The 19,814-nt window shown below is 51.2% G+C and overlaps 1 protein-coding gene across 1 annotated transcript in view; it reads right to left on the bottom strand.

The window, feature by feature from the left end:
• WDR70 (WD repeat domain 70) overlaps positions 1 to 19,814 on the bottom strand; it is a 1,742,574-nt gene that overhangs the window by 1,685,631 nt on the left and 37,129 nt on the right. The gene's annotated exons all lie outside the window — the stretch shown is intronic.

The following is a 19,814-nucleotide window of genomic DNA, read 5'->3' as shown; positions in this document are numbered from 1 at the left end:
CCCGTTTCCCTCAGGATGGAAGGGACAAGAGAATCGCAACCCAATGCCCATGCTGGTCATGGCCTCCTTATAAGCTCGAGAGCTAAAAGCAGGACCCTGGTCAGAATGAAGCATGGCTATTGCGTATGTGCCGATAAAGACTCGTAAATCTTTTATAACAGTTCTGGCGTCAGCCGAGCGCTGGTGTCTACATTTTTTAGTGTATTCAGTCTTAAAAATGTTTTTAATAGGACGCTGGATTTCACTTATAGATAGCTTCATGCTAACTATAAGACTGGCCATGGCATTACTCCGGTAGATTCACTGCTGCGATCTCTGCTGCAGTCTTTACAGCTCTTTACAAATTTGTAATGTTGTATGCTCATTCCCGGCCACCAGTACTCTGATTGTAATTCTTTCAGAGAAATTTTCATTTGGTTGTGCCTTGCACCCAATCCCTTGTGTGCGTCTGCTATTAAAAAGATTCTCCGATTCGTTTTTGGAATTACCCTATCCCCCACTCCAGGGATTCGAGCAAAAGGAACGGAGTTTGCGTCAATTACGTATGTATACATCACGTTGATGACTCAGAGTGTGTATCACGTGAGTCTTTTGTAGTTCCTTCTGTAAAAGAAATACTTGTTTCCAAAGCATTTTATGCTTGATTGTGGCACCTGTGTCATCTTTGTAATCGTTTTTAACCCAGCTCTGCAAGTCATTATTGTAAGATTTCACGCAGAAAAGCGAATCGCACACTATTAGTGTCTGGAATTCACGATCAGCATTTTCAAGCGCCATCTTTAAAGATCTGATTTCAGTTCGATGAGCCGAACAGTTTCTCAATGATTCAGTTTTTGTTATTTTCGGTCTGAATTTACCACAGAGCCAGCGACCTTTAACAATCGCGCAGGCTGCATTGTATGATTTATCATCTACATTGTAATGCTGTACAAATTTGTCTGTATAGATTATACAACAGTACTGTTGGAGAGGGAGAATTTCGATTGGCAGAGGATATTCTTTTTCATATTTTAAATCATTCAGTTTTTTCATGTTCGGGACATAATAGTATTTCACTTCTTCAGTTTCAAGAGAATTTTCCCACTGTATCCATTTTGGATCTAGTGCGACTGTTTTTAGATTTACTGGGCTGAATAGCGCCTCAAAGGCTGATTCTGCTGTGAAAACAGTTATTCCTTTGCCTTGTGCTTGTGATCTTTCTCTTGCTACAGCAGTCTGAACTGCCTTTACAGTATTTTCTGTAAGACTGAATGTTTTTTCCGCTTGTGTGTACAAATGTGATTTGTAAGCTATTGGTACCGTTTCTCCCTCGTTAGAGGTCAGGTACGTGAATCCGCATCTTCCTGGGATGACCCGGATTACAAGGTTGCGTGTATTGTCACGTGTTTCCAATTTTGTTTTAGCGGAGATGTCTGTTTGCAGTGATCTCAAAATTTCTGTGTGTTTTTGAGTCCAGTTGATCGGTTTAAAATCAGGTTTTATTGGGGAGGAGCCAAGCTCGCGACCGAGATGGCCGCACTGTAGCTCGGCTCCGTCAACCTTCCTGCCTGAAACGCATATCCTGTACCTCATCCTGCCCCGAGGAGACACATTCGACAAAATATGGGAAGGTGAAACACTGCTCGCACTCACCGTCTGTCCCGGGGGCTCCGGGGTGCCGCGGATCTGGAGTTGTGTCCTTGTTTGTTCCGGAGCCTCCGCGGCGTGCGGGCCGGGTACTCGCCTGTGCCGCTCGGCCGGAGCGGGGTGTCGACGCCGGCCCCTGGTGGAGGAGAGGGGTCGGCTGAAGAGGCCGTTGTGCGGTTGTGCCGGTGGCGACTGACCGGGCCCATTCTGGCGGCCCGGGGGCTCTGTTGCGGGGCGCGGCACGCCTCGGACGGGGGTAGACCATACAGGAGGCTTGTCCCCCTTTTGTTGTCCTGTCCGGCCATCTTGAAGCCCTTCAACCCGGATTTGGCGGGCGGCGCCCGTGAGACGGTGGCGCCGGCGACCCCTATTTTTTGGTGGCCCATATTTCTGCACCAGGATTGCCATTACCGGGGCTCGACGAGACTCTGGTGGGCCTTATTCAACGGCCCGGTCCAGAGGTTGAGGAACGGAGCGTCCCTGCTGCAATGACAAAATGGCGGCCGGCGCCCTGGGTCCCGGATCTGTTTGGGGCGGCGAAACAGGTCTGTCGTACTGCACGATGGCTGAAGCTTGTGGGCGTGAGCCCACGATTAGTGATGTCCTTGCCGCCCTATGTTCTTTGCGTGCGGCCATGGCCCTTGATGCTGTTGTGCAAGATAGCGGTTTTGCCGCCATACCTGTTGGACCGTCCCCCATGAATGCGGCTCAAATGGCGGTGTGTGCTGCTTTGCTTTTGTCCACCCTAAGCGTGGAAGGGTATTCTCAGATGTGAGACCCTTGCTCATTGCACCATCAGGATTCAAGCAAACCGGGCCGAAGACGGCTGTAATGCCAGAAACCGGTCCCCGGGAGCTTGTTTCCTTCCCAGTGAAAGAATTGGCTTTTGTAGTTTGGTTTGCCCTGTTCCCATCATGCACTGGGACAGGAACAGACTAATTTGCATACAGCCAGGTTCTGAAACTGGGATGGTGCAGTGAGCTAAAAAACGGTGTTGGATCTAGCCCTGATCTCTTGACTGGGTGAGAGCTTTCTGCTTAATTCAGAGACTCTGTCCCTCACCACCCCTTGTTGTAAATATTTTTGTCCACCCTAAGCGTGGAAGGGTATTCTCAGATGTGAGACCCTTGCTCATTGCACCATCAGGATTCAAGCAAACCGGGCCGAAGACGGCTGTAATGCCAGAAACCGGTCCCCGGGAGCTTGTTTCCTTCCCAGTGTAAGAATTGGCTTTTGTAGTTTGGTTTGCCCTGTTCCCATCATGCACTGGGACAGGAACAGACTAATTTGCATACAGCCAGGTTCTGAAACTGGGATGGTGCAGTGAGCTAAAAAACGGTGTTGGATCTAGCCCTGATCTCTTGACTGGGTGAGAGCTTTCTGCTTAATTCAGAGACTCTGTCCCTCACCACCCCTTGTTGTAAATATTTTTGTCCACCCTAAGCGTGGAAGGGTATTCTCAGATGTGAGACCCTTGCTCATTGCACCATCAGGATTCAAGCAAACCGGGCCGAAGAAGGCTGTAATGCCAGAAACCGGTCCCCGGGAGCTTGTTTCCTTCCCAGTGTAAGAATTGGCTTTTGTAGTTTGGTTTGCCCTGTTCCCATCATGCACTGGGACAGGAACAGACTAATTTGCATACAGCCAGGTTCTGAAACTGGGATGGTGCAGTGAGCTAAAAAACGGTGTTGGATCTAGCCCTGATCTCTTGACTGGGTGAGAGCTTTCTGCTTAATTCAGAGACTCTGTCCCTCACCACCCCTTGTTGTAAATATTTTTGTCCACCCTAAGCGTGGAAGGGTATTCTCAGATGTGAGACCCTTGCTCATTGCACCATCAGGATTCAAGCAAACCGGGCCGAAGACGGCTGTAATGCCAGAAACCGGTCCCCGGGAGCTTGTTTCCTTCCCAGTGTAAGAATTGGCTTTTGTAGTTTGGTTTGCCCTGTTCCCATCATGCACTGGGACAGGAACAGACTAATTTGCATACAGCCAGGTTCTGAAACTGGGATGGTGCAGTGAGCTAAAAAACGGTGTTGGATCTAGCCCTGATCTCTTGACTGGGTGAGAGCTTTCTGCTTAATTCAGAGACTCTGTCCCTCACCACCCCTTGTTGTAAATATTTTTGTCCACCCTAAGCGTGGAAGGGTATTCTCAGATGTGAGACCCTTGCTCATTGCACCATCAGGATTCAAGCAAACCGGGCCGAAGACGGCTGTAATGCCAGAAACCGGTCCCCGGGAGCTTGTTTCCTTCCCAGTGTAAGAATTGGCTTTTGTAGTTTGGTTTGCCCTGTTCCCATCATGCACTGGGACAGGAACAGACTAATTTGCATACAGCCAGGTTCTGAAACTGGGATGGTGCAGTGAGCTAAAAAACGGTGTTGGATCTAGCCCTGATCTCTTGACTGGGTGAGAGCTTTCTGCTTAATTCAGAGACTCTGTCCCTCACCACCCCTTGTTGTAAATATTTTTGTCCACCCTAAGCGTGGAAGGGTATTCTCAGATGTGAGACCCTTGCTCATTGCACCATCAGGATTCAAGCAAACCGGGCCGAAGACGGCTGTAATGCCAGAAACCGGTCCCCGGGAGCTTGTTTCCTTCCCAGTGTAAGAATTGGCTTTTGTAGTTTGGTTTGCCCTGTTCCCATCATGCACTGGGACAGGAACAGACTAATTTGCATACAGCCAGGTTCTGAAACTGGGATGGTGCAGTGAGCTAAAAAACGGTGTTGGATCTAGCCCTGATCTCTTGACTGGGTGAGAGCTTTCTGCTTAATTCAGAGACTCTGTCCCTCACCACCCCTTGTTGTAAATATTTTTGTCCACCCTAAGCGTGGAAGGGTATTCTCAGATGTGAGACCCTTGCTCATTGCACCATCAGGATTCAAGCAAACCGGGCCGAAGACGGCTGTAATGCCAGAAACCGGTCCCCGGGAGCTTGTTTCCTTCCCAGTGTAAGAATTGGCTTTTGTAGTTTGGTTTGCCCTGTTCCCATCATGCACTGGGACAGGAACAGACTAATTTGCATACAGCCAGGTTCTGAAACTGGGATGGTGCAGTGAGCTAAAAAACGGTGTTGGATCTAGCCCTGATCTCTTGACTGGGTGAGAGCTTTCTGCTTAATTCAGAGACTCTGTCCCTCACCACCCCTTGTTGTAAATATTTTTGTCCACCCTAAGCGTGGAAGGGTATTCTCAGATGTGAGACCCTTGCTCATTGCACCATCAGGATTCAAGCAAACCGGGCCGAAGAAGGCTGTAATGCCAGAAACCGGTCCCCGGGAGCTTGTTTCCTTCCCAGTGTAAGAATTGGCTTTTGTAGTTTGGTTTGCCCTGTTCCCATCATGCACTGGGACAGGAACAGACTAATTTGCATACAGCCAGGTTCTGAAACTGGGATGGTGCAGTGAGCTAAAAAACGGTGTTGGATCTAGCCCTGATCTCTTGACTGGGTGAGAGCTTTCTGCTTAATTCAGAGACTCTGTCCCTCACCACCCCTTGTTGTAAATATTTTTGTCCACCCTAAGCGTGGGAGGGTATTCTCAGATGTGAGACCCTTGCTCATTGCACCATCAGGATTCAAGCAAACCGGGCCGAAGACGGCTGTAATGCCAGAAACCGGTCCCCGGGAGCTTGTTTCCTTCCCAGTGTAAGAATTGGCTTTTGTAGTTTGGTTTGCCCTGTTCCCATCATGCACTGGGACAGGAACAGACTAATTTGCATACAGCCAGGTTCTGAAACTGGGATGGTGCAGTGAGCTAAAAAACGGTGTTGGATCTAGCCCTGATCTCTTGACTGGGTGAGAGCTTTCTGCTTAATTCAGAGACTCTGTCCCTCACCACCCCTTGTTGTAAATATTTTTGTCCACCCTAAGCGTGGAAGGGTATTCTCAGATGTGAGACCCTTGCTCATTGCACCATCAGGATTCAAGCAAACCGGGCCGAAGACGGCTGTAATGCCAGAAACCGGTCCCCGGGAGCTTGTTTCCTTCCCAGTGTAAGAATTGGCTTTTGTAGTTTGGTTTGCCCTGTTCCCATCATGCACTGGGACAGGAACAGACTAATTTGCATACAGCCAGGTTCTGAAACTGGGATGGTGCAGTGAGCTAAAAAACGGTGTTGGATCTAGCCCTGATCTCTTGACTGGGTGAGAGCTTTCTGCTTAATTCAGAGACTCTGTCCCTCACCACCCCTTGTTGTAAATATTTTTGTCCACCCTAAGCGTGGAAGGGTATTCTCAGATGTGAGACCCTTGCTCATTGCACCATCAGGATTCAAGCAAACCGGGCCGAAGACGGCTGTAATGCCAGAAACCGGTCCCCGGGAGCTTGTTTCCTTCCCAGTGTAAGAATTGGCTTTTGTAGTTTGGTTTGCCCTGTTCCCATCATGCACTGGGACAGGAACAGACTAATTTGCATACAGCCAGGTTCTGAAACTGGGATGGTGCAGTGAGCTAAAAAACGATGTTGGATCTAGCCCTGATCTCTTGACTGGGTGAGAGCTTTCTGCTTAATTCAGAGACTCTGTCCCTCACCACCCCTTGTTGTAAATATTTTTGTCCACCCTAAGCGTGGAAGGGTATTCTCAGATGTGAGACCCTTGCTCATTGCACCATCAGGATTCAAGCAAACCGGGCCGAAGACGGCTGTAATGCCAGAAACCGGTCCCCGGGAGCTTGTTTCCTTCCCAGTGTAAGAATTGGCTTTTGTAGTTTGGTTTGCCCTGTTCCCATCATGCACTGGGACAGGAACAGACTAATTTGCATACAGCCAGGTTCTGAAACTGGGATGGTGCAGTGAGCTAAAAAACGGTGTTGGATCTAGCCCTGATCTCTTGACTGGGTGAGAGCTTTCTGCTTAATTCAGAGACTCTGTCCCTCACCACCCCTTGTTGTAAATATTTTTGTCCACCCTAAGCGTGGAAGGGTATTCTCAGATGTGAGACCCTTGCTCATTGCACCATCAGGATTCAAGCAAACCGGGCCGAAGACGGCTGTAATGCCAGAAACCGGTCCCCGAGAGCTTGTTTCCTTCCCAGTGTAAGAATTGGCTTTTGTAGTTTGGTTTGCCCTGTTCCCATCATGCACTGGGACAGGAACAGACTAATTTGCATACAGCCAGGTTCTGAAACTGGGATGGTGCAGTGAGCTAAAAAACGGTGTTGGATCTAGCCCTGATCTCTTGACTGGGTGAGAGCTTTCTGCTTAATTCAGAGACTCTGTCCCTCACCACCCCTTGTTGTAAATATTTTTGTCCACCCTAAGCGTGGAAGGGTATTCTCAGATGTGAGACCCTTGCTCATTGCACCATCAGGATTCAAGCAAACCGGGCCGAAGACGGCTGTAATGCCAGAAACCGGTCCCCGAGAGCTTGTTTCCTTCCCAGTGTAAGAATTGGCTTTTGTAGTTTGGTTTGCCCTGTTCCCATCATGCACTGGGACAGGAACAGACTAATTTGCATACAGCCAGGTTCTGAAACTGGGATGGTGCAGTGAGCTAAAAAACGGTGTTGGATCTAGCCCTGATCTCTTGACTGGGTGAGAGCTTTCTGCTTAATTCAGAGACTCTGTCCCTCACCACCCCTTGTTGTAAATAGCTTTGCCTTCCTCGGCTGCTGCAGAGAGTGCTGCCGCCGTGCATTTAAGGGACCGTTGAAGGACTGGGTTCTTTTAAAGACCCAGCGGTGCCAGGGGACAACACCTGAAACCTTTTTGGGTAACCTGTTCCGGCGTACAAGTGACAGAGACACGGGACACTTCCTTCGGCGTCAAAGATTCGAGGTTTATTACTGCAGGGAACACAGAAGTCACAGCAAGTACAACACGTGCAACTTGGGGAGACTGCTTCAAATTGCTGCAAGTGGGTTGCTCCTTTTATACATGTTTCTCCCATAGGGTTACATGGTACACAAAGGTTTACAACTCGATTCCCACAATTATCCCCGAGAGGGGTCGCGTTGGTCACTTTGATACATTCAAGATCCGAAACATAAGTGCGGAAACATTTGGCGGTTCCCAACTGTAAAAACCCATCTTCCCACCATTAGTACATTCCAATCGGCAGTAAAACAGATCGAATAAAGAACAAGGACAGGTGCAGAGGAAGATGGAAACAGTGGGGAGATCGAAAAGGGTGTAAAAGAGGAGGTATCGGGAAACACGAGCTACAGGCATCAAAGGGACGTGCCTAATGAGATGCACGGCTGAGACAATAGACTGGCACGGCAAGATGAGCCTCGAGCGGGGCCATCTGCCTTACAGTATCATCCCCCTCGTCATAAAGACACTTTCGGAGGAAATGTGTCTTCCGCTAATGTCTTGGGAATCCCAGGGTCGCGAAGCGGACAACGTCCGTTCGCTGGCTACTTGAGGGCAAGAAACAAAATGGATGCCGTATCTAAGATGGAACCCGTGGGTACAGATAGAAAAACCCACGAAACAGACGAACGGTTTAGGTTAATACAGCGAAACTGCGTACACCCACTAAACTTGTCATTTGCGGTTCGTAGATACCAGACTCGACCATATTCGTGCGAGTCGAAAACACCACTTACAATTGTCACGGAACCTCACCGTATGTCTGCGATCTCGGACCTCCAGGAAGTTTTGATTGTGGCGGACATGAGTGAGGGCCCCACGTCGGGGCCCGTCCAGGTCAGTCTGGCTGGGGAGCTCGGCGGATGTTCGATTCGACCAGCTTTGGTGGGTCTCACGGCTGCCCCGCGGGGAACACCTCGCCTCTTCAGTTTCAAGAGAATTTTCCCACTTTAAAGGATGCAGAACATACATATCCATTTCTGCTGGACTGCAATGATCCAGTTTTCAATCCCCGAAGTGTTTTTATTGAGAAGTTCTTTTGCATTATTTATTGTTTGTATTGAGGTGAATATCATTAAGCCACCTTTCTCGTGGCCAAATTTTGAAATTCTCCTTGCTGGGAGGTGAAATGTTTTAAAGCCTTGAAGATGAAGATGAAGTGGTTCTGCTAACCAGGTTTCCTGTAACAAAATTAGATCATACTGCTGGAAGTATGACAGTAGATATTTATTTGGCGTTTTTGATCCTAATCCGATTATGTTCCAGGAACACAGTTTTAGTAACGGCTTTGTGTTTGGGATATTACTGTTTCTCTCGTCAAATTGTCATTGGTCTGATGTTGATTGTTTTTGCAATCCAGTCCCATTCTTGATACGGGATCCTGTTTTTTCCCCGGAGTGGGTACTCTGGTCTTTCGTTCAGCTGAGCTTCCGCGTGCTCCTCTCAGTATAGATTTTTTGAGTATGTCTGGCTGGCGTTTGCTCGTGGTTGAATTAACCATTTCTTGGAGGTTGCGGAGTAGTGGAACCGGATATCCCGGGGTGAGGTATGGTTTAATTCGAATCCCCCATACTTTTAGTTGTTTTTCTTCCTTTAGGATTTTCTTCCCCAGTTCTCCTCTGTTCCAGGTTGTTTTTGTTATTTCCTGCTCAGATAGATGTTTGATGGTGGTAAATTCAACAGTTTCCAAGTTTTGCAGAATACTACTTCAAATTTGTACATCATTTTTCCGAAAAAGTCCATGAGTTGAGGAAACTGATGAAAAAAGGCACCAAATTTGAATGGTCTAAAATATGTCAGTCAAATTTTGAAGCAATTAAAAAAGACATTGCCAGCGCTGTCACTTTAAAACCATTTAATCCAGAGGATTAAACCATAATTTCCACTGATGCCAGCAATCATGGTTTAGGTGCAGTACTTATTCAGGTACACGCAGGAGAGGAAAGGGTAGTAGCCTTCGCTTTCCGCACTTTAAAGGATGCAGAACATACATATTACACTATTGAAAAGGAAGCTTTGGCATGCTGGTGGGGTGTATAATATTTTCGGAAATTTGTGTGGGAAACTAAATTCCAGTTACACACTGACCACAAACCACTGGCAGATCTTTTCTCCACTAGAGGAGCAGGAAAAGCCACACCTAGAATCGCCAAGCGGTTATATCGTCTTCAGGAAGAGATCAAATATATTCCAGGTGCACAAAATGTAAAAGCTGATTGTGTATCTTGATTACCATTAGAGAATATACAAAATGAAGAAGATGATGAATGGATGGATGGTGGCAGAAGCGAAAGATGGATGTAGCGCCATCAGTGAAGAGGATTGGAGGTAGGCTGTTGATAAGGATGATGTGTTGACCAAGATCAAGAATGTTTTAAGTTGCGAACATGGATGGAGACTGCACAAAGAATTGGAATCATTCAAATTAATTTGGTCTGATTTTGTGTATCGATTTAGATTCCATATGCATTTTCCCGATTCATGCCCTTGTATAGGTATAATTCACATTGCCCTTATATAGGCATAGACATCTAGTCCTTATTTAGGCATAGCCCATGCTACCCAAATACAGGCATGGCTACTTCCATCCGTTTATCTAAGTCACAACGATTTCTTGGAAAACCAGACTCTTAAGCAGAAGGGACTTCCCCTAGCCTGGATATTGATTTCTTCAAGAAATTCATTATGCATGAACAACTATTCCTTAGGGGTTCATTCATGACGTTCATATGCCCGAATTTACGTCAAAGCTGGCATTCCTAAACACCTTCAAGGTATGAAAATATCTTCACTTGCAAAAGCAAAGCATGGTGTGGTGTGGTTCGGTGCAGTTCGACTACCTAATTGCAAGACGCAGCTCGCTACAGCACGTGCCGAAGGAAGCCAACTCTCCAGCTGACGCACTGACCAGAAGCGGTCATCTCCTGCTTAGAAATCCAGCTCCAGTGTTTCTGACTCCAGAGGCGGGGTGTTGGGAAATCAAATCCGTGAAGGAGATACCAACCTCTCTCATTCTAAAGTATGGAGCTGATTAGAACCTAGATAAATCTTTGGCAATTCTTGGCAGAACTAAACCTATGCTAAAAGACAAACCCCTACTTCTTCCCTGGTACTAAACCTAGGTTAGGTAAATTGGGGTAGGCGTATTTTAGAAGCACCAGTTGAGTATTTTAGCCTGTGTTATTTATGTATGTATTTTTACATGTCATATCAACAGACAATGCTATTACAGTATTATTTTATATTACTGTTTACCCTTACGCATTATACTTTGCATTCTGTCTCATGATTGTAGCAATTCACCTCTCTTGCATGAGAAAGAAGACTATCTAATAAACCCCTATAATTGAAAAGCCAGTCTCTCTATTTCTGTGTAACTCTGTAGAAACGAAGCATGCACAATTGACTGAGTAAAAAAGTTCTATTGTTTCCACGACTCTGAAGATATGTTTCAGTTTTAGGGTAAACAAAGTTGTCATGTTTATGCGGTTGTCAGGAACTAATCCCTTCTTGTGTATTCAAGAAAGTTTCTAGTGACTTCTGAGCTAGCTGGCACTCACAATTAAGTTTAGTATACTCGATAGAGACATACTGACCTCAGTCCTATGTCAAATCTATAGTGTATATTATTCCAATGTGCGGAGCCTATTGGGAATATAGGAACTACACTGCATGGTGCCCAACTGTTTGGTAAGGCACTAATTTAACGCTAGATACTAAAGTAACTCAGTCGTGCTTTTCTCAGAGACCCCTTTTCCCGTAAATACTCCAACAGACGTCTGTAGTGGGTAAAAGGATAATATCCACCATAGCTGAGTAGGACGAAAATCCTATGTATTCGCTTTTTGGTTTGTTCAACGTTGAAGGATACAGTGTTCCAAAATATTGTGCACCTTTTCGTTGTTTCCTTGAAACTTGATCTGCAATTTTTTGTTAAACAATGCGGAATAACGGCAACAACACCAAAACCGGTGGAGCTGCTGCTGATCCAGACGATGCAGCTTTTAACTTCACAGGTTTCCAAGAAACCGACGAGGATGCTATATGACCCACCTGTGGGACACCCCCGCGCCGCACGGCCACCAGCTGCTGCGTGTGCCCCTTGCCTGCCCTCTGCCTCGCTGCTGCCTCGTTTGCCGGTTGCCGGCTGCCTCCGCTGCTGTTGTTTTTGCCTTGTTTTGTCAGTAATTTGTGCCTGATTGTAATTTTATTTCATTGTGCCTGTGTGGTTTTCCTTCCTTGTTGTCCGCCTACCTCGCCGCCCTCCGCCCTCCCTTCCCGCCACCGCCGCTTTTCCCCGCCCCTTTTTCTATTCTGTACCCTCCCCGCTCCCGCCTCCCAGCTGCTCCGCCCACCCGCGCACTTGGCCTTAAATGGCGACCGTGCGACGCAGGTGAGTGTGACCCACCTGTGGGACACCCCCGCGCCGCACGGCCACCAGCTGCTGCGTGTGCCCCTTGCCTGCCCTCTGCCTCGCTGCTGCCTCGTTTGCCGGTTGCCGGCTGCCTCCGCTGCTGTTGTTTTTGCCTTGTTTTGTCAGTAATTTGTGCCTGATTGTAATTTTATTTCATTGTGCCTGTGTGGTTTTCCTTCCTTGTTGTCCGCCTACCTCGCCGCCCTCCGCCCTCCCTTCCCGCCACCGCCGCTTTTCCCCGCCCCTTTTTCTATTCTGTACCCTCCCCGCTCCCGCCTCCCAGCTGCTCCGCCCACCCGCGCACTTGGCCTTAAATGGCGACCGTGTGACGCAGGTGAGTGTGACCCACCTGTGGGACACCCCCGCGCCGCACGGCCACCAGCTGCTGCGTGTGCCCCTTGCCTGCCCTCTGCTTCGCTGCTGCCTCGTTTGCCGGCTGCCTCCGCTGCTGTTGTTTTTGCCTTGTTTTGTCAGTAATTTGTGCCCGATTGTAATTTTATTTCATTGTGCCTGTGTGGTTTTCCTTCCTTGTTGTCCGCCTACCTCGCCGCCTTCCGCCCTCCCTTCCCGCCACCGCCGCTTTTCCCCGCCCCTTTTTCTATTCTGTACCCTCCCCGCTCCCGCCTCCCAGCTGCTCCGCCCACCCGCGCACTTGGCCTTAAATGGCGACCGTGCGACGCAGGTGAGTGTGACCCACCTGTGGCACACCCCCGCGCCGCACGGCCACCAGCTGCTGCGTGTGCCCCTTGCCTGCCCTCTGCCTCGCTGCTGCCTCGTTTGCCGGTTGCCGGCTGCCTCCGCTGCTGTTGTTTTTGCCTTGTTTTGTCAGTAATTTGTGCCTGATTGTAATTTTATTTCATTGTGCCTGTGTGGTTTTCCTTCCTTGTTGTCCGCCTACCTCGCCGCCCTCCGCCCTCCCTTCCCGCCACCGCCGCTTTTCCCCGCCCCTTTTTCTATTCTGTACCCTCCCCGCTCCCGCCTCCCAGCTGCTCCGCCCACCCGCGCACTTCGCCTTAAATGGCGACCGTGCGAACGCGCAGCGGTCACGCGCAGCGGGTGCGCCGATTGTGCGCCGAAGGCGCACCAAAGGTAAGCCCGTCTGCGCCCGTCCGCGACCGGACCGCGCCCAGCGCCAGGACCCCTGGCCCACGAAGACCCCGACCGACCCGCCTGACGTACTCCGCCGCCACCCTCACCGCTCTCAACACCGGCCAACTCCCAGAATGCCATCAAGCCACTCCACGACGTACCCACGGGCCTTTCAGCTGCCACGCCTGCAAGTTCACCTGCATCCGGACCAGCCTCGCACCAGCACCCGCCAAGTCGAACACCAGCAGCACCCACCTCAAGTGCATCCTGCTCAACACCCGCTCCGTCCACAGACACGCCATCGAACTCTGGAACCTTCTAGACGCCACAGCCCCTGACGTTGCCTTCCTCACGGAGACCTGGATGAACGCCTCTTCAGCTCCCGACATCGCCATCGCTATCCCAGAGGGCTACAAGATCGTCCGGAGGGACCGAAACGCCAACCAGATGGGAGGAGGCATCGCCATCATCCACAGGAACACCATCCGTCTCACGACCAGCACCGACAACACCCTGACCAGCGCCGAACACCTGCATTTCCAGATCCACACCAACCCGAACACCACCCTCAGAGGCACCCTGATCTACCGACCCCCGGGACCACGCACACAATTCAGCGAGGACATCGCCGACTTCGTCAGCCCGCATGCCCTCCCCTCCGCCGACTACATCCTCCTGGGAGACCTCAACTTCCATCTGGAGAACAACAACGACCGCAACACCAGCACCCTGCTCGACAACCTCGCCAACCTGGGACTCCAGCAACTGGTGTCCACCCCCACCCACCTCGCCGGACACACACTCGACGCAGTCTTCTCTTCCAGCACAGACATCGACTTCAGCCACGCCACAGAGCTTCAATGGACGGACCACAGCTGCGTCCACTTCACCTTCAAGAGAACGACGACCCACCAACACCAGCAACAGGCCGCCCGCAGAAGCTGGAACAAGATCACAGCAGACCAGCTTGCCACCTCCCTGAGCCAGCACCCTCCTGCCAGCTCAGCGAACCCCAGCCAGGCCGCCGACAACCTCACGAAGTGGATCAGCAACTGCGCGGACGAACTCGCCCCACTGAGGACCCCGCCTAGCAGACCCGGCAGCAAGAAGGCCCCATGGTTCACCGACGAACTCAAGAGCTCCAAGAAGAACTGCCGAGCCCTCGAGAAAGTCTGGAGAAGGGAACCGACACCGAACAACAGGACCTCCTTCAAACTTGCCACCCGGAAACACCACCAGCTGATCCGCGCCGCCAAGAAAACAGCATTCAAGGACCGGTTGGACAACAACGCACACAACTGCAAGGAACTCTTCAACATCGTGAAAGAGCTTTCCAACCCCAGCGCAGGAAACAACGACATCACCCCATCGCAAGACCTCTGCAACTCCCTCGCTTCATACTTCCACAACAAGATCGCGGACATACACAACAGCTTCAACAACCAACCAACGCACACCATGACCGAACAACCACCCCCCACCACCACCCTCCACGCCTGGACCCCGATCAGCACCGAAGACACCATCCGCACGATGAACTCCATCCACTCCGGATCACCGACCGACCCCTGCCCTCACCACGTCTTCAACAAGGCTGACGCTGTCATCGCACCCCACCTGCGAGACATCATCAACACATCCTTCAACACCACCATCTTCCCTGAGAGCTGGAAACACGCCGAACTCAGCGCTCTACTCAAGAAACCAACAGCGGACCCCACCGACCTCAAGAATTACCGCCCCATCTCGCTCCTCCCGTTTCCAGCCAAAGTCATCGAGAAGACCGTCAACAAGCAGATGGCCGCCTTCCTCGAGACGAACGGAGCCCTCGACCCCTCACAGTCCGGCTTCCGAGCCAATCACAGCACCGAGACCGCCCTCATCGCCGCCACCGATGACATCCGAGCCCTGATGGACAATGGAGAAACAGCGGCCCTCATCCTCCTAGACCTCTCCGCGGCATTCGACACGGTCTGCCACCGCACCCTAGTACGGCGCCTCAGCAACATCGGAATCCAGGACAAGGCGCTGGAATGGATCATCTCCTTCCTCGACGGAAGAACACAGAGAGTCCGCCTACCACCGTAAAAGTCAGAGGCCTCCGAAGTCATCTGCGGCGTCCCCCAAGGATCATCTCTGAGCCCCACCCTCTTCAACGTCTACATGAGCCCCCTCGCGGCCATCGTACGCAAACACAACCTCAGCATAATCTCCTACGCCGACGACACCCAACTGATCCTCTCCCTGACCAACGACCCCGCCGCCGCCAGAGCCAACCTGCACGAAGGGATGAAAGAGGTAGCCGAGTGGATGACGACCAGCCGCCTGAAACTGAACTCGGACAAGACGGAGGTCCTCATCCTGGGCTTCTCACCCTCCGCCTGGGACGACTCCTGGTGGCCCCCCGCCCTGGGCACCGCACCCAAACCAACAGACCATGCACGCAACCTGGGCTTCATCCTGGACTCCTCCCTCTCCATGACCAGGCAAGTCAACAACGTCTCCTCGGCGTGCTTCAACATCCTACGCATGCTACGGAAGATCTTCTGGTGGATCCCCACCGAGACCAGGAAGACCGTCACCCAGGCCCTCGTCACCAGCCGACTGGACTACGGCAACGCCCTCTACGCCGGTACCACCGCCAAGCTCCAGAAGAGACTCCAGCGGATCCAGAACGCCTCAGCCAGACTCATCCTCGACATCCCACGAACCAGCCACATCTCCGGACATCTGAGAGACCTTCACTGGCTCCCCGTCAACAAAAGAATCACCTTCCGCCTCCTCACCCACGCACACAAAGCCCTACACGACCAAGGCCCGAGCTACCTCAACAGCCGAGTCAACTTCTACGCTCCCAAACGCCACCTCCGATCAGCCAACCACGCCCTCGCCGCCGTCCCCCGCATCCGAAGAGCGACTACAGGAGGAAGGTCCTTCTCCTACCTGGCCGCCAAGACCTGGAACTCCCTCCCGACCGACCTGCGCCTGACCCAAGACCACCTCTCCTTCAGGAAGAAGCTGAAGACCTGGCTGTTCAAGCAGTAGCGGCACCCCCCCCCTCCCCCCCAGCGCCTTGAGACCCTACGGGTATGTAGCGCGCTTTATAAGTGTCACTGATTGATTGATTGATTGATTATGCATTCCTCTAAATTTAAGGAAAGCCATCACTATGAAACTTGTAAAACATGGCTTAACATCGAGAGGTGGTAGGGCAGTCTTTGTGATAGAGGCACATGAATATCACCAGACAGAGGTATTCTATTCTTGGATAGTCTTCCCTGAAGCAAATCCAGTAACACATGTGTTTCACTTCTACAAAGAAGATGAACCACCGGAGGAATACATTCCTTTCGAGGATATAGAAATTCCACTCACATACCAGGAGCATGAGCTCTGGTTTAAAGGTGCCCTAAAACATTTAAAACACATTATCAAGCTCGGTCCACTAGGTAGACTGTGAGAAGTTGGCCCGATATGCAACGTTCGCTATTCTAGCGACCGCTATGTATCGTTCCAACGACCCTTATGGTGTTTGGTTGTAAGTCAACCTATAGACCAGCTATCCTAGTAGCGTGGATACGAGCAGTCTAAGGCTAAAGACTCGAGAGGGCGCGTTAAGCCAGCTGTTTACCACACCTGTACCCCTTGAACACCCAGTGAAAGGACACCACACAAGTGTTATGAAAATAAACAGTATATTTATTAAGAATCACAACAGCCCTGTACTCTTTATGAGGACAGGGTACTAAGCACAAACCAAATCTCTTAGGAAAATACTTCAAGTGCACAATTAAAACAAGTGTCCGAGGACACGGAAAGTTTAAGGTCTCGGGCGGACCCGATAAGGCAAGTCGGAAGCGAGGGACTCGGGACCCTAGAGTAAAGAGGCTATGCAGGCACCGAAATGCCGAGTTACCTAGCCACGAGGGCTGCGGCTGCACAAGTCTTACAGGCGTCGGGGTCTTCGCTGACGAGCCAGGAGCCGGAAGAAAAGGAGTTGCTGGCCGGCGACCAGTGATGAATAGTTCGTAGAGATCCAAGCCTGGATCAGAGATTGTTGATACCTGAAAGCAGAGGGGACCAAGTTCGTACTACTAGCCATTAGTCAGAGGGTACCAGGTTGGCACCGGTTGGCCGTCACCTCGACTAGGTGAGTGGGCGACGCTAGGCTCTGCAGTCTCACGGACCAGGAGGCGTTGTCGGCGACCACGGTGGAGGTGCGAGCTGTCCCACGAAGGATGATGCTGTCGGCGTCGCTGGGCCCAGGATGGGGCAACAAGCCTTGGCAGATCTCAGGGCCACGTGGTGGGCCTAAGATGGCGTCTTGAGGGGACCAGGAGGGTCCGGGGTGCTTCTCGCAAGGATGGAAGCAAGGGCCAGTCTGGAGCAACCAGACCAGCAGTGTTGATTGTCGGATGTCGTCACAGAAGGGCACAAGCCAGCGGCTAGTGACCAGACAACGTGCTGAGCAGCGAGCAGAAGGGCCCCACGCAGATCGGGGAGATGCTGGGAGACTGCACTTCGGTGCTGGAGCGGCTCAGGGTCGGGGCTTCTCGGACCCCAGAGCACTCACCAGGGAATCGCTTCGATGGTCGTGCTGGTTTAAGAGCGTGCAGGTTCTGATGATGGCCGGTCCCTCGAGGTCTCGTCGCACCCACAGATCACAGCTGAGCTGATGACGTGGGTAGAGGTTAGAGGTGCCAGGGAAGCCGGTTCTCGTCGAGCTGGGCCGTCGGATCCTTGAGGAAGGACTTGCAGCAAACCGCAGAGTTCTTAGATGGTGCCCGCTGATGCAGGGTGACTACTCCTTAGTCACAAGGGAGAAATCTTGAGAAGAGTCTTGAGTGTCCTTTCGTAGAAAGTAGTTCTTGATTCAAAGATGATCTAATTTGGAAGGGTCCCCGCTCCGGCCTTTATCCTAAAGAAAGGGGTGGGTACATGACTAGGTCCTGCCCTAAGGGTGGGACCAGGAAGGGGGGTAGTTACACCCCTCTCCCCTGCCGGACTTTCCCCAGGCCAGGGCTGGCGCCCCTGGAACTGGTTCTGACCGGCAGATGCGTAGTGAGCACCGGGGTGCCACTCCGCAGTCACCTTCTCGCAAAAGCCCTACCTACCCAGAATACACAAACCCTGTCTGGGACGGTGCGAACCCCGCCCTCGACAGGAAACCCTTTGTCCAAGCTCTCCCCGCTGGAAGGACTCCCAGCAGCAGGAGGTCAGACTCGTGTCTGTGGTGGCAGCATCCATTTTGTGGAGCTGAGGCTTTAGTTAACTTTAACCGGGGTTCACAGTTACGTACATGTCGTGTCCCTCTAGAAGGGCGGAATGCTAACCTCGTCGCCAGGGTTGGTGAGAGGGCAGCATCCCGATTCGTATGACACCTTACTCGACATGCCTTGATGACGCGACACCGAAGTTACCGATGGGGTACGCGTTATCATGGAACAGCCATTGGGTCTTGGTTCCGCAAGCTGCAACCGGGCTCGGCTCGGGCCAGAGCCTAGTTCACACGAGCCCATGCACTCTGCCTTCAGGATTGTCAAGGCCGGCCATAGGAGTGACTGATAGGAACTCGATTGTCCATTGTAGGGTTAGATATAGGGCTACTATATCTAAAGCAAAGTGTGATTACACGACTTCGCCCCAGCTGTCATGCAGCCAGTTGTGTCAAATTTAGGCGGCCAGTCAGGGGTGGCATAATACACGCTGCAGCTCCTGGCGGCCCTGGGTACACCTATGCCCTGAGTTACAGGGTCTGATAAGGTGGCCCAGTACCAATTGGTAAATGCACCTAGGGTACATGTCGTAATTTAGAAAGAGAACAGCCAGGCTGTGGGTCTGATTGGCAGGCCCACAGCCAGAGAAAGTCGTAAACCAGTGAAACAAAAGCAAAAAATCTGGGTGATCATAGGATTGCAGACCCTACTCTCCTACATGACCCCCCCCCAAACGTCGGAACAATAAGCTAACCTTGACCAGGTGAGTCTTCTTGTTCTAAGTGGAAATATCTGGAGAGCCCATCGGCATTGCCATGATCAGTACCAGGTCTATGTTCCACTGTAAAGTCCATCCCCTGTAGGGAAATGGACCACCTTAGCAGTTTGGGGTTTTCACCCTTCATCTGATTTAGCCACAAGAGGGGCTTATGGTCGGTCTGAATCTTGAAGTGAGTGCCAAACAAGTATGGCCTCAGCTTCTTCAGGGCCCAAACCACAGCAAAGGCCTCCCTCTCAATAGCTGACCAATTCTTCTCTCTAGGGGTCAGCCTTCTGCTTATAAAAGCAATGGGCTGGTCTTGACCATCAAAATTCAGTTGAGAAAGAACAGCTCCCACACCCAACTCAGAAGCATCTGTTTGGACAATGAATGGTTTGGAGTAGTCCGGACTCTTGAGGATAGGCGCCGTGCACATGGCCTGCTTTAGGTCATCGAATGCTTTTTGACAGCTCGCTGTCCACTGAACCTTTTTTGGCATTTTCTTGCTTGTCAGTTCGTTTAATGGTGTCACGATGGAACCATAGTTCCTGACAAACTTCCGGTAGTATCCAGTCAGGCCCAAGAAAGCTCGAACCTGAGTCTGGGTGGTTGGAGGAGCCCAGTCCCTGATTGACTGTATCTTGCTCTCCAGTGGCTGAACCTGGCCCCCACCTACAAGGTGGCCCAGGTATACAACCTGTGTCTGCCCTATCTGGCACTTGGTGGCCTTGATAGTGAGGCCTGCTGCTTGCAGAGCCTCTAACGCTTTCCGCAGGTGGACCAGGTGGAGCTAAAGACAGCGATATCGTCAAGATACGCCGCACAGAAGTCATCCAGCCCAGTAAGGACTTGATTCACCAACCTTTGGAAGGTGGCAGGTGCATTTTTCAGACCAAA

The sequence above is a fragment of the Lissotriton vulgaris genome, chromosome 3_1 (assembly GCF_964263255.1).
Source record: "Lissotriton vulgaris chromosome 3_1, aLisVul1.2, whole genome shotgun sequence".
Classification (NCBI taxonomy): Eukaryota; Metazoa; Chordata; class Amphibia; order Caudata; family Salamandridae; genus Lissotriton; species Lissotriton vulgaris.
Note: the sequence above shows the minus strand (reverse complement) of the source record. Positions and strands in the feature narration are given on the sequence as shown.